The 14,314-nt window shown below is 38.5% G+C and overlaps 1 protein-coding gene across 2 annotated transcripts in view; it reads right to left on the bottom strand.

Moving 5' to 3' along the window:
- The window catches only part of slc4a3 (solute carrier family 4 member 3), a 75,969-nt gene extending 73,589 nt beyond the window's left edge, over nt 1-2,380 (bottom strand). For both annotated transcript variants that reach the window (XM_042001479.1, XM_042001480.1), the window contains exon 1: nt 2,261-2,380. The gene's annotated coding sequence lies outside the window, so the exon portion shown is untranslated. The remainder of the gene's footprint in view (nt 1-2,260) is intronic.
- Between the last annotated feature and the right edge of the window lie 11,934 nt (nt 2,381-14,314).

The following is a 14,314-nucleotide window of genomic DNA, read 5'->3' as shown; positions in this document are numbered from 1 at the left end:
TCATTAAAGGGGTAGTGCACCCTAAAATGTGATTTTTGAGCTGAAAACATGGTACACCTACACCTCACGGATTCTGGCTTTTATTTATTTATTTAGCAGTGGGTGGAGTTATGCAAAAAGTAGATGGTGTAGTTACACTTTAAGCATCTCGTTTTACATATAAATCTGACTCTTATCAACAACAACAAAAAATACAGTTTTGAATGTGTGGAGTTGTACAGGAGGAACCTGAAGTTCACAGCATGTTCAATCGTTTTTCATTGTGCACCTTTTTTAATATAAGGGACACACTCTAAAGACAATTTTTTTAATGTGGGGATTCTCTTAGGATGAGAATATACTTGCTTTTAATTATTTGTATGCATTGTTTTTATGGTTGTCTTGCATATTTTACATTTGTTTGAAGAACAGTGTGTGCACATCTTCAGAAATACACGTTCACAAGCCGCAATATGTAAAAACACCAGTAGGGGCAGCGTAGGACCAAAGCTCACAGGGTTGACATCAGAGTTGCTAAGTCCACTTGTTATAAGTGACTTTGGGCTTGTTTTTCTGTGAAGTAGCTTGGAAAAATCAACAGTCGCAGGGTTTTAGGCTTGTTTTTTTAACAGTAGTTGCATATTTGGGCTGTCCTGCTTCCTTTATAAAGCACTCCTTATTCTCTCTCAGCTGTTCACAGTAAGACAATAACCCGTGGCTGCGGATCAGGAAATGTATACGCAACAGTCCTTTTTTTAAGGAATTAGTGTCCACAGCCTTGTTTCCTTGGTTACCATCCCCTATCCAGTACACACACACATGTGCACAACTACGCCTGATAGAGCGACAGTGACATTCTGCCAAGTTTAGTGTGTGAAAAGTATAAAATATGTGCTCACCATGCAGCATACAGGAAAAACAACTTTATCCAATAGGCTTATTAGTTTCACTGTCTTATAACATGAGGAGACCATTTTTATTTGTTTTTGGGTTTTACTCCAGGTCTTTTTGAGATAAATCAAGTATAGGGGCTAAGTTGCTTCTTTTGAGCTTGTCAAGAATGACAAAGTTTTGAGGACAAGGCACCATGGTTGGTATAGGTACCATCTATACCAGGGCTACTCAATTCGGTCCTACGAGGGCCGCAATCCAGCAGGTTTTCCATGTATCCCTGCACCAATCATTAATTTGACTCAGGTATGTTGGTGCAGGGATACATGGAATGCCTGCTGGATTGCGGCCCTCGTAGGACCGAATTGAGTAGCCCTGATCTATACTCTAGCTGTAGTAATTTCTTTCTGCCATGGTCTTCGATCACACCAGGGATCACTTGCAAGAGACGCAAGACACCCAGTTTTCAAGTGAACCAGAGTTCACTTCCTTGGTCTGCACCGGAGTGCGAATGAACATTCACACTGCCCTAAAAGACCAGGACTATCTGTGGAAGCAGACCAGGGTCTGTTCAAAGCATGGGAATGTGCCTTAACTGGGACTTAGACCAGAAGCTAGGGGGCTTAATGTATTTAGTATAAGAAGTTATACATAAATAAATAAATAATATACATACATAAATAAATAAAATAAATAATAAATGTTATAAATAAAAAAAAAGAAGTTTAACATTTCGAAATCTTTATTATCCAAGGTCAGCTGAAGTGCTCGTAGTAAAAATCCTGCCTTTCACACAGTTAGTGGGATAGTAATCAATACTCCCACTCCACTCTGAAAGTCCTCATTTATAAACACAGAAACTCAAAGGCGTCAAGTTACTTCATTCTATCTGATTTCTCCTGAACACCAGCAACACAAACAGCTGCTCCTCTGAACCCTTTTGTGAATTTTTTGGACGCCATAGTTTCCTCCTCCTCTTCTCCAGCTGCTGAGTCATCCGTACAGTGACCTTACTCCAACCCCTGTTTGAACTCATGCTCATTAAGCTAACATATGACCTATGCAGCTCCTGATCTTTTCTAAGACTGAAGCACACGCACTTACTGCGCCACGCAAAACGCTGCAGCGCAAAACGACTATTATCATCCAAGAATCGGGAAGCCGCCGCCTACGGTCCCCCTGCACACAATTTCTGCAGGAATTACTCTGCTCTCATCCAGCTCACCCTTCAAATCTGGACCATTACACACTCACATGCGTCTCTTTGTTGCACAACAAAATACCCAAGCAGCGACTCAGCATTCTGTCTCATGCATGACTGCGCGTGACCATGTAATCCAATCCATCTTTTTTCTTTTGCAAGGTTTGAACGGCGCATTCAGTGACCTACCTGCGGTTTGGGAGAGCAGCCCCGCAGCAGGAAAACTAGAAGATGCGGAGATGCTGCGACTACACACGGCGATAGCAGAGCTGATCCATTCTGTTATCTGAAGGAGAGACGGAGCGCAGCACGCTGGATCAGCCGAGGATGCAGCGCGCGACCACGTGACCATGGAGGAGCTGTCCGTCTCAATCCACCGGCTGTTTACACTACATACAGACTCAAACAATGATCACATCACTCTCCTTTTATGATGCAGCACACACTGAAACAAACTTTAACCTGCTGATTTTTAAGGTAATACTACTGAGTATTCAGCAGATATTTACATACATTAGATATATTCCACATGGAAAAAAATAATGTACATTTTATGCTTGCTAGTACTAATATAGCATTGATTGTGTCAGATTCATTGTCTCATACACTGATTCGACACCTTATCAGGTGTAATAGATTAAATAAGGTGTTAGAAACATACCTCAGAGGTTTTCTCCATATTGACATGACAGCATCACACAGTTGCTGCAGTTTGTCGGCTGCATCCATGATGAGAATCTCCCGTTCCACCACATCCCAAAGCTGCTCTACTGGACTGAGATCTGATGGCTGTGGAGGCCGTTGGAGTCCAGTGAACTCATTGTCATGTTTTAGAAAGCAGGTGGAGATGATCTGAGCTTTGTGACATGGTGCATTATCCTGCTGGAAGTAGCATCAGAAGATGCTACACTGTGGTCATAAAGGGATGGACATGGTCAGCTACAATACTCAGGTAGGCTGTGGTGGTTAAACCATGCTAATGTGCTGGAAAGCTGCCCTCGTCTTTAGTGTTGGTCAGACTTGACCTGGAATTTAATTGAACCCATATATATATATATATATATATATATATATATATATATATATATATATATATATATATATACATATATATATATATATATTTATATATATATATAAATATAAAACCCTATATTGTTTTCACTTCATAGTTAACTTAGTATGTATTCATGTCATGCCATCTAAATGTTTTTGTAAATGTTTTTTATTATTATTATTATTATTATTATTATTATTATTATTATTATAGTTATTATTAGTTATTAGTTATTATTTATTTTATTATAAAAGGCCAGATAGGCCTTTTATCAGATAATATATCACTAATTTTCAAATGGAAAAAAAAATGTTTAAATTCACTCACATTTCCTATAGGGATGAAAATGGGTATGATCATTATTTTTAGTCTAATAGATTATTATTAGGGTACATCTACAAATAACTTTACATTATTAATTATAGCAACATCTGTGGTTTTATCCATCGATATTAACCCATACAGCTTCAAGTTAGGAAAATGATAAAAAAAAAAAAAAATGTTCATAAAACACAAACCAAACCATAAACTTTAACTCAGATTAGCATATACATTTTTTTAACATGTTGGATGACAATACATGAACATTAAACCTAAAAATAAAAAAAAAAAAGAGGGGCCCAGGAAATGTGGCTGGAAGGTTTGAAGCCACCGTTAACTTTGTGCCTGGACTCCAGCATATTTTCAAGGACATGGAAGCCTTGGAGGTACGGGTTCATGCTGTATGTTGACCAAACTGTGGTGTCGGACTATAAAGGAAAAAAGGTAAAAACTTTTAAGCTATCTTGTTGGCAAGTATGGCAGAGAGCTACTGGATACATTAATGGGCAACATCACTAAAGATGCATGGAAGCTGGATGACATCATTGGAGAATTTGATCAGCACTGCAACCCTAGTGTTAATGAGACTGTGGAGCGTTATCGTTTCTTCACGAAGATGCAAGGTGCCTGTGAAACGATAGACATGTACATCACGGTACTGAATCTGATGGCTAAAACATGCAATTTTGGAACATTAAGAGACTCACTTATTTGAGATCGTGCTGTGTGTGGTGTTAATAACGCAGGTATTACGAAGAGGCTACTGCGTGAGAAGAAACTGACCCTAGAAACATGCAAACAACTGTGCAGGGCCGCAGAGCTGTCCCACGAGAACAGTAAAACAATATCCCGCCCAAATGTGGAAGACGTACATGCAGTATACAGAACGACGCGTCAGAGACAAAACAGCGGTTCATTTAAATGCAAGTTCTGTGGGGGAACGCACAAAAAGAGCAAACAAACATACCCAGCATATGGTAAAAAATACAAGAGGTGTGGCAAAGACAACCATTTCTCAGTTAAATGCAGAGTGCGGCCAAAGAAACCTGTACACACTAACTGAATGTGAAAGTGAAGAGTATGAAGAGATTCTCTGTATCATGAAAGCAGAGTAGAAGAATGTAAATGCAGTTAACACTGATGATGCTCAGCCCTTTGCAGGCATGCTTTTAGGCAAAGACACTGTGAAATTCCAAACAGACTGTGGTGCTAGTTGCATTGTCATGCCAATAAATCTGCTAAACCCAGACACAAAACTGGAGGACACAAAGACTGTACTGGTGATGTACAGCAAAAGCAAACTGAAACCATTGGGGAAGTGCAAAGTTAAGAAACCCAAGAAACCAGAAACTGTATCAGCTGGAATTCCAAGTCATAGACAAAGACTGTACAGTGCCCCTGCTTGGTAAAAAAAGCCAGTAAAGCTATGAAACCTATTGGGGTACACTGAGAACATTTGACAGCATTGTTACCTCAGAAAAGCACACCAGTGCACAGTGGACAATGGAGGAAATAAAAAATGAGTATGATGATGTGTTCACTATTGATGGTTGTTCTGATGGAGCATATAAACTGGAAGTAGACAGCAGTGTAAAGCCTGTGCAGCTGCCAAAAAGACGTGTTCCGGTTTCCATGATGAAGCCGTTGAAGGAGGAACTGCAGGAACTTCAGCGCAGAGGAATCATCACACCAGTTGAATGTGGCACAGATTGGGTCAGTAGCATGGTCGTAGTACAAAAACAGAATGAGAAACCATGAGTGTGCATTGACCCAAGACCCTTGAACAAGGCAATAAAACGTAACCATTTCCCACTACCAACCAGTGAGGACAAACTCCCTGACTTATCCCAAGCAAAAGTATTTACTGTTTGTGATGTCAAGAGTGGGTTTTGGCATGTCAGGCTGGAAGAAGAGTCCAGTTATTTGACGACTTTTTCAACTCCATTTGGACATTACAGACGTCAAAGGATGCCAATGGGTATTAGCCCAGCTCCTGAGATATTTCAACAGAAGCTCACACAAGCCTTGGAGGGTCTTCCCTGTCTGTATATAATTGCAGATGACGTGCCGATCACAGGACAAGGTGAGACTCAGGAAACAGCTCAGCGTGACCATGATGAAAAGTTGAGACTGATTTTGAACAGGTACGAAAAAAAATGCTAAACAAGTTTAAACTGCGACAAGAGGAGACCATCTACATAGGACACCTGACCGACTAAAGTAGAAACAGAAATGTTCATGTTCAAAATGTACAAATGTTTATGACAGTTAATGTTTCTGAATTGTTAGACGTCAAGCTGTTAAGTTTCAGCTGTGAGAGAATGAATCAGTTCTGTTATTTGTAGACAGAAAATGAGCATTATATTGACTGTTTTGTTTTATTAGAATGGAGAGTGGAATTTAAGTTTCATGATACACAACGAGGTAAGAAAAAAGAAAGTGGTGTTAAGGCGTAAATTAGAGGTTCATAGTATTTTTTTTCTTCTTTTCAAAAGAAAGGATGTAACAATAGGGACTATTGTTTTATGTAAGCTATAACAGAGCGTTCCACTTGTGTTCTTGTTGCTATAGGGACAGAGTGAAAAGAGGGACACAGGAAATGTACAGGCATGAGTATGAGCACATGTAACATAAGTATGAATAAATCGTACTACCCTGTTGGGCAGGAACGAGTTATTATGTGGTCCAAGTGTGTGTGAAAAACAGACAGAAACAAACCAGCAGATCGGTTTCTGCTCAACCTTGACTAGTCTAAAAGATGCACATTTATGATATTCCAAGAGATAATACTCAACTATTTACAAAATGATCTTGAATTAATGTGGTTAAATGCTGAAACAGATAACTGAATGTCTGCTTGTTGAAGCTTCACACGTACTCAGTCTTGTCTCATGTTGCAGTGAAACAGATGTTTCACATCTGCCCTGTGCTGTGTTTTCTGATCTTTCTGTGCAAACGTCAGCAGCAGTATGTCTTTATCTGGTATTAACAACATCTGCTGATGCTTATCTATCACTATTCTTCTTTTGGCATACAAAATCAGTCCTTATGATACTTTTCATTAACTGAGGAATCTGAAAAATCTGAAAATTATTTGTATAAATTTGCATTTCCATTAGGTGGTATAAAGAAACTACAAAGATTCTGACAACTGAATATTAATTTGACACATTTGCGGTGATCGAGGCAACGATTGCTTGTTAATATAAGCATAAAATGACAGTGTGATAATATTAAACTGTGAAGCTACTTGCAAATGTTTAGGATGCAGATGTACAACTTAACAGATTGCATAAAGGATGTTTCAGTTATTATGGATCATCCATGATCAATGAACAATCATTTAAACAATCATTGTGCAGGTAAACTAAAACATCAAAAACGTGATTTTAGAAGAAAAAAAAAAATCCAAGAAGTAATAAGCCTTCCCACCACTAGAGGGTAGCATAACTTTAAATATAAGTGGAGTTCTCCTGTCTGTGTGCTCTGCAGTATCTTACTGTTGTTTAAAAGTTGCTAAAAAGAAGTTTAAGATTTACAAAGATCAAATGAAACAGGACATAAACTGAACATTTGCTGCATCATTCTGCTTGATATGTGGTCGTTGCAAACATTACACTCTTTATCTGGACGTAATATTTACTTTAAATGTTTTTAAGTCTGCAAGACAGATGAAGCATCATCTCATGGAGTCGTTTCAGGAGGATGACAATAATGATTTCAGCCTTCTTTCACCATATCTTGTTAAAAAATGTCTAGAGTCAAACAGAGAGCAGAAGGTGCGATTTGAAGCAAAAGAGAGTTAAAAGGAACATTTGTGGATCTGAACATTTGGCTGTTCGGCATTACGGTGCGAGCAGGACCCGCAGACACACTGGGTCAACTTACAGAGGATGAAATCATTCTTTTTAAGCTCTTTTCCTCAGACCGAGGATCTTGTACAGGATGTTTCTTTTGGCTGTGTTACTGCTTCAGACTCAGGGTTGTCCATTGATTACAGGTCTTCTGAAGGGAAATGACACTTCATGAAGACCAGCCATTTATCTATCACTATTCTTCTTTTGACACAAAATCAGTCCTTTATCTGTACTGCTGTTTATTTATACTTTCTTTTAACTTTCTTTTATAATAATCCAACCTGACCTGAAATCGCATATTTATCCAGGCAGTGGGGATACCTTTGTCTCTGTCCACTCCTCAGCTTGGCAGACAGAGGCTGGACATGATATCACTCTGTTTAAATTACTGAGTTAAAATATCTTCCTAACAAAAATAACCTTCTTTTGATGCTGAATTAATGTTGATTTAAACATCCTGGACAAACTCTGGATCTTTGGAAAGATAACCTCTCACTGCATGTAGGAAGACTGAAGACGTTCCTTCTCTAAATAGGAACTTTTATGAACCTGTTTCCAACTGAACTACCTTCTCCAGACTACCACCAGAGTACTGTATACGTCCATTTTCTATACTGCTTAGTCCCATTTGGGTTGCAGGGAAGCCGGGGCTTATCCCAGCAATCATCAGGAAAGAGGCAGGGTACACCCTGAACAGGTCACCAGTTCAAAACAGAGAGACGACCACTCACACTCACTCCTAGGGAGAATTTAGAGACATCGATTAACCAGACATGCACGTTTTTAGATTGTGGGAGGAGCATCTGGAGAGAAATGATTTGTCCACCATAACAAAGCAGTTTGGCTTCCATTCTGAAGACCTAATGGTGCAGTGTGTAGCAAGCTGAGAAGGACAATGACAGAAAAAAAACATATATAATTAAAAACTGTATTTCCAGTAGTATCTAATCATTTTACTAAAATAACATATTTTTATTCTGTTACAATGAGCCATTTATTTTTACCTGCTGTGGGTCCACATACACGGCAGCTGCCATATTTGTGCCACCATTTCTACTAAAGTGTCTCTGAATGGACAAACAATGCTGTGTGAGAAGGGAGAACCCTCTGAGCCTTAAAACTGCAGCACCAGCTTTGTTTGTTAGGACTGAACTGAAGCAACTGGATCCACTTAAGAATTTTGGCCACTGATGGCCCCCATCGAATTACAAATGCGTTTGATATTTAAAGTAATTTCTATGCCTATCTTTACCACTAGGTGTCAGTATTTCTGACCTGTACCTGTACCTTTAAGGTTTTTTAGTGGTTAGTGTTGGGTTGTGTGGAGTCAGAGCAGATTTAACAAAGGGTGGAGTTGGACAGAAGTGAGAAGTGGATCTGAATGAAAACTGCATCACACAAGCAAACCTATAAAACAAGAATCTGTCAGTCACAACATACCAGCATAACCATCATGCCTCACATTGTCAGGATGTCAGAAACATGAACACATTATTTTTATTTTATGGATTATGGATCAAACCAATATAAACCCACTGATGGTTTTTGAATAGAAAAGTACTAATGACACAGAACGGTGTAAAAACCAAATATACTGATAAACTGGGTTAGTAATGTGTTTCAATTCAGCTCATTGATATTAAAAGCAAAGCTTTAAAATCCAAAGTATGTAAATAGCAAAATGCTCATAGAAGAATGTTTTCACATGGTTGTGTGATTAAAAAGCTTGTTGGTTGCTCATGATTTTTATATTGTCAGCTTGTTGGTCCCTGACACGCTTTCCTGATTCTTTTGAAATTTAATGGAGGCTATTAATTTAATTTGAGTGCAGCTTTTCCTGATAAGCAAGTCCCAGCTCGCTCCTCCACTCTACCAACTTCCAAACTGCATTTTCAAATGTTCCTGCACCTCCTTATGTCAGAAAACTGTAAAGCAGAAATATTGCTCTTGCATTTATAGTTCATACTGAAACTTTTTATTCATGTTACATGAGTTTGTCTGATACTGCAAGCAGTGGTCTAAGCAGCCTGAAGAACACTGGGGAATTTGATGCAGTAGGAAAGTGTTTGAAGAGGGACCATTTTAACTGCTGCACCACTAAACATTGATGTAGCAGAGCAGCTGTTACTGGAGAGGTTGAGCAGTGAAATTGAACATGATGACACAGAAAAGAGGAGCCATATCTGTTGTCTGGAAATATTTTGGTTTTAAAACTTAGGACATGGACCAAACAGCTAGTTAGTAGAGATGTTGTTGAGATAAAGTTGTTGCAGGAGGCAGCCCCATGAGCAACTTGCTGTACCACCTTAGCTGCAAGCCTGCTTTGGAGTAGCAAGAATGTCCAAAACTAAGACTAACAAAACTAACACCCTCCACATCCTCAGGTAAAACTGAAAAAGATAGAGGACACTTCAGTCAGATGTCCATTGTAGATGAGTTTGTTAAAGGTGCAGATTAGATAACCAAAGACATCTCAATACATACAGCCAAAAACCTGGTTCTCGTAAGTTCAGAGAAAAAAGACTGATGAAGGGCTGTTATGAAGACACTGTGGACATTAACATGTTTTGTTTTTGTTTTGTTTTTTTAAATAGCATATAATGATGATGAATCGATCCTTATCCAATCTACTGCAGTAAGTTTTTTTTTCCTAATCAGTAGAAATCTGATTAAATTTCTACTGATTAATACCACCAAATATAAAAATGGTATGATTGTGAAAAATAATAATTTTGGTCATACTGCCCCACAATAGCTAATGCAGATGATCAGTTTAAGGTCATAGATGTCAGGATTTCACCATATTTTGCTCTTCTTAAAAATCATTACATTAAAAACTTCTAAGTTCACTCAGAGAAATGCCATCAATAAGGATGCTTCGTCCTTCCCTATCAATCTAAACTTAACACTCAAGTTTTCTTATCCTCAACTTACATTGTAAGTATTATATGAACATTGTAAAGACTCTTTATTTATACTACTTCTATCACTCAAAAGTTTGGACACCCCAGAGGATTTAATGGCAAAGTTTGCCCGAATCTTTGACTGGTAGCGTGTGTTCGTGTCTCTTTTTCATTCATATATTTGTACAATTTGGAAGCAAAACTTGAAATTAAAAAAAGAAATGGTTTAGTTGTACATTCTTACAAAATTTACCATTTAAATGAATTATTATTATATCTTGAAAGGAAAATTAACTAATTGAGATCACAAATGTCCCAAAGGTTATAGAAAAAAGGTATCTCCCCTGAGAGCTTGGTTCAACAGAAATTGGAAACATCAAAGTATTGTGTAAGATAAGTCCACAGATTATGATCCAATCTTAAGTTAGAAAACGGTTATGTGTAAAGACTTGAAACAAATAGCTATAAAATGTTCTAAAATACAAACCATGTTTCTCAACCAACAACAGGCTGAACATAGTCCCCGTGAGAGGTGAGAGAAAGCTGTGGTGAGCCACAGAATAGAGCCAGTAGAGCAGAGGAGGATCCAACACAGCTTCTGTAGCCTCGGCTCCTACAAAGTCCAAAAGTAAGATGCCCTGCTGAACTGTGCACTCGAATTATTGACAAAACTCTGGTTATAACCAAAACTAGTCACCATGCAAAACACTCTTATCATGCACTGGGGGTTTTCCTATAAGCTATGAAGGACTGGGTGGGCTTCCATCCACATTTCTGAGGCACAGTTTGAAGTTAATTTTAAGGAAAGAGGGTGATGGAAAAATGATAAACAAAAGAGGTATTTTGAAATGGTTTGCCTACAGGGATCAGCTGTTATCTGTATCAGGTTATTTGTTGTGGTGATTGTCCTCTTATAATGGATTTGGTTGTTAGTTTCTCCATGTTAAAAAAAAAAAAATGTAGTATACATAATATCGACTATTACACTGAGAGGTTTCCAGGGTAAACATGAGCTGATAGCAGAGCGCCATCTCCTAGATAACACTGCAAACTACTTCTAACAGTCTGGTGTAGGGATAGTATATCGAAACCTTGGATATCTACCAGGTAATAAATTTAAATGTGAAAACCCAGCCACAGTGTATTCCTCTCATGTCTTCTGTGCCACATGATTATGGCAGCCAAACAGACGCTATGATGATGCTGCTAGTGTTAATGTTGAATATGTGTTTTAACATTTTACTGAATTAATGAAGGTTCTTACACATTATTTTTAGTATTTATTATGTTACTATTACAACACACACACAGACTCACACACACATATACACACACACATATATATGTGTGTGTACATATATATGGGGACTCTAACATTAATAATAACACGTTAATTATGATTAATTAATTACAAAATAATTCCAAACAACAAGGAACCTTTGTCATTGCACAGGTTTCTGGTTCACCAAATACACCGGTGCACACATCAGAGCTCGGCTAACAACTTAGCGACTTTGGCGCTATATTTCACAAGTTTTCAGTCCATTTACCGACTCTATTTCAAGGAAGCGACCAGCAACAAATCTAGCAACTTTTTCTGGCATTATTAGAGACTTTTTGAGACTGCATGAAAGCACATGTAGGCTGTGTCCCGAATCAGGGTCTACACACTTCGAAGTCTACTTGATGTTCGTGAAATGGAACAGCCAACCTAGCCATCGAGTGTTTCCCATAGCAGCAACGTTGGCGTTAAATCACTTAAACCTCTGAAATGACTAAGTTTGCATATCATAGGCCATTTTATAGGACTCTTGGTTAACATGACTGAGTAATATTATAAAAAAAATCTATCTGAGACTCTGTTTTCCAGCTGATAGTCTTTAATCCCTTAAAAATCCATGAATATAAAATATTACAGAATTTTAATGCCACAGTTTAACAAACTTGTTTTTAATGTACTTGGTTTTGTCACATTTCTACTGAAGTAAGGTAAAACCCAGGGCAGCCCAAGCGAAGAGCCCAGGGCCCCAGGAGCCCAGAGGCGGCCACCCCACCCCCCAAAGGCAGAGGGCCCGCAACATGCCTAGGAGGACCAGGCCCCCCCAGACAGCCACCCGGCATAGGCCAGCACACACCCCAATGTCCCAGCCGCACACCCCGGGAACCAGGGTGCTATCGGCCCCCTCCCCCCACTCCCCACCTACTCCAATCTGCACCCCATATAACCCCACACTCACATCCGCCCCGGCTCCGCTCCCACAAGCACTCACCACCACACAGTCAAAAAAAATTTGCGTTTTATGCAAATTTATTATATTCCACTTAAGAAATTTAAAATAATCTTATATTGTTTTTTTTATTTGAAAAAGATTTATTTTCATATAGTTTTTATTTAATCTACTCAGTAATATATTTTGCTATGTTTTATAAGCATTTCAAATAGTATTTATGGTTATGAGTTTTATTTAAATTTCATATTGCCCTTGCAATAAAGATGATACACGCAAAGATCTCATAACATCAGAATCAAGAAGAAAGGAGATTTAACTGACTGAACATGGCATGGTTGTTGGTCTTGAGTATTTCAGGAACTGGGATTTTAAAACGCAGCCATCTCTCAGCAGGATTAAGGCAGCAAAATACAAAAGGGCTTTAAACCTGGTACTAGCAAGGTGGATCTAATAAAGTGTAAAATGAGGTGCTTTTCATGGATGAAAGTGCAAAAATCACTGTCTTTTTTAAAAGTTTGTTTCATGTCTTCTATGTTAGGACATCAGTCTTTAATTTGGACATTTTATTCAAGTTGATGTCTCATTAAGTTAAAGTCAAATACATGTAATGTTTTTGTTGCTGCCCTCAAGGTTTCCATGAAAAACAGCTTTAAAATTCAGCCGTGTTGCTCATACACACAACCACAACTCGGATATTAACAAGTCATTTGTGAGCCAGCTGGCTCGCTCATTGGAAAAAATCCTGTTAGCCTCTTTATTCTTCTTAGATGTGTGCGTCCCATCATGACGCATCTCAAGAGGCTCGTTTCTCCAGACACTAATCACAGCCCATGTGTAGTTTTAGGATCAGCTGGGAATTTTGATATCAGATTACTTCATATTCTTCCATCTTGAAGCACCATAAAACTTGTTTTTTTTTTTTCTGTACAAAATTAGGAGTTAGGTTATGTTATCCTTCTCCACCAGTAATAACTCTGTATCTCTAAACTGTCCACAAACACAACTGTCCTATTTGCTTGACGCTGTTTGTTATTTCACTCTTTCATCGGTAACTTTTCTTTGTTTAAAACATGCTGCAGCTGTTTTAAAACTCAGCTGCAACCGTCAGAAGCTTATTGCTAAAAAAACGTATGACACCAGGTCAGATTTCAGCTCTTCTGTATCTTTTTGTGCACATTGAAGGAAGGAGGGACTGAGAGAAAATGAAGGAAGTATCATCTAAATTCAAAAGAGACCAGTCTGTTACCACATTAGTCTGTAAAAACTTAGTTAATCATAATTTAGAGTTACACTTTTGGAAGTAAATACCCGTCCCCCCACCTTCACCTCCATCTGGTGAAGGCTGAGTCAGTTTACCCCCCATAAAGAAGTGTTTTACAGCCCAGTCACATTCCAGTTTGTGGGTGGTGGTATGTGGAGGGTAAAAATGTTGCACTTTTCCAACATGTGCTGCAAAACTCCATTTAAATTCCTTTTTTAGGGTCAGATGATGCATCACTGCACTTCCTGTATTTAACCTATGACATCACAGAAAATTTCCTTAGAGCTGGACTTTCTATTTTTCCACCTTCTGAACTGTATTGAGTTGGCAATGTAAATTATTTTAAGTCATTGTTTTAACACTGCGAGGACAGTTAAGCTTTTAGCCGGAGCAGAAGCTTTAGAGCCACATCGTGCAAAGCATCTGCTGGATGGGGGTAGTTTGACAGTGTTTACAGAGTCCTCCTCAGCTGTGATTGGTTTTTCCTTCTGTGTACATGTGTCAGGGTTTGTGTTTATGTACGAGTTTGGCTTTCATACCGACATGCCAATAAAAGTCTAAAATGCTGCAGAAGCCTAATGTATGGTTCACGTGGTAAAAGAAAAAAGTTGCA

Source organism: Melanotaenia boesemani, chromosome 12, assembly GCF_017639745.1.
Source record: "Melanotaenia boesemani isolate fMelBoe1 chromosome 12, fMelBoe1.pri, whole genome shotgun sequence".
NCBI lineage: Eukaryota > Metazoa > Chordata > Actinopteri > Atheriniformes > Melanotaeniidae > Melanotaenia > Melanotaenia boesemani.
This window is presented reverse-complemented; position numbering and strand designations above follow the sequence as displayed.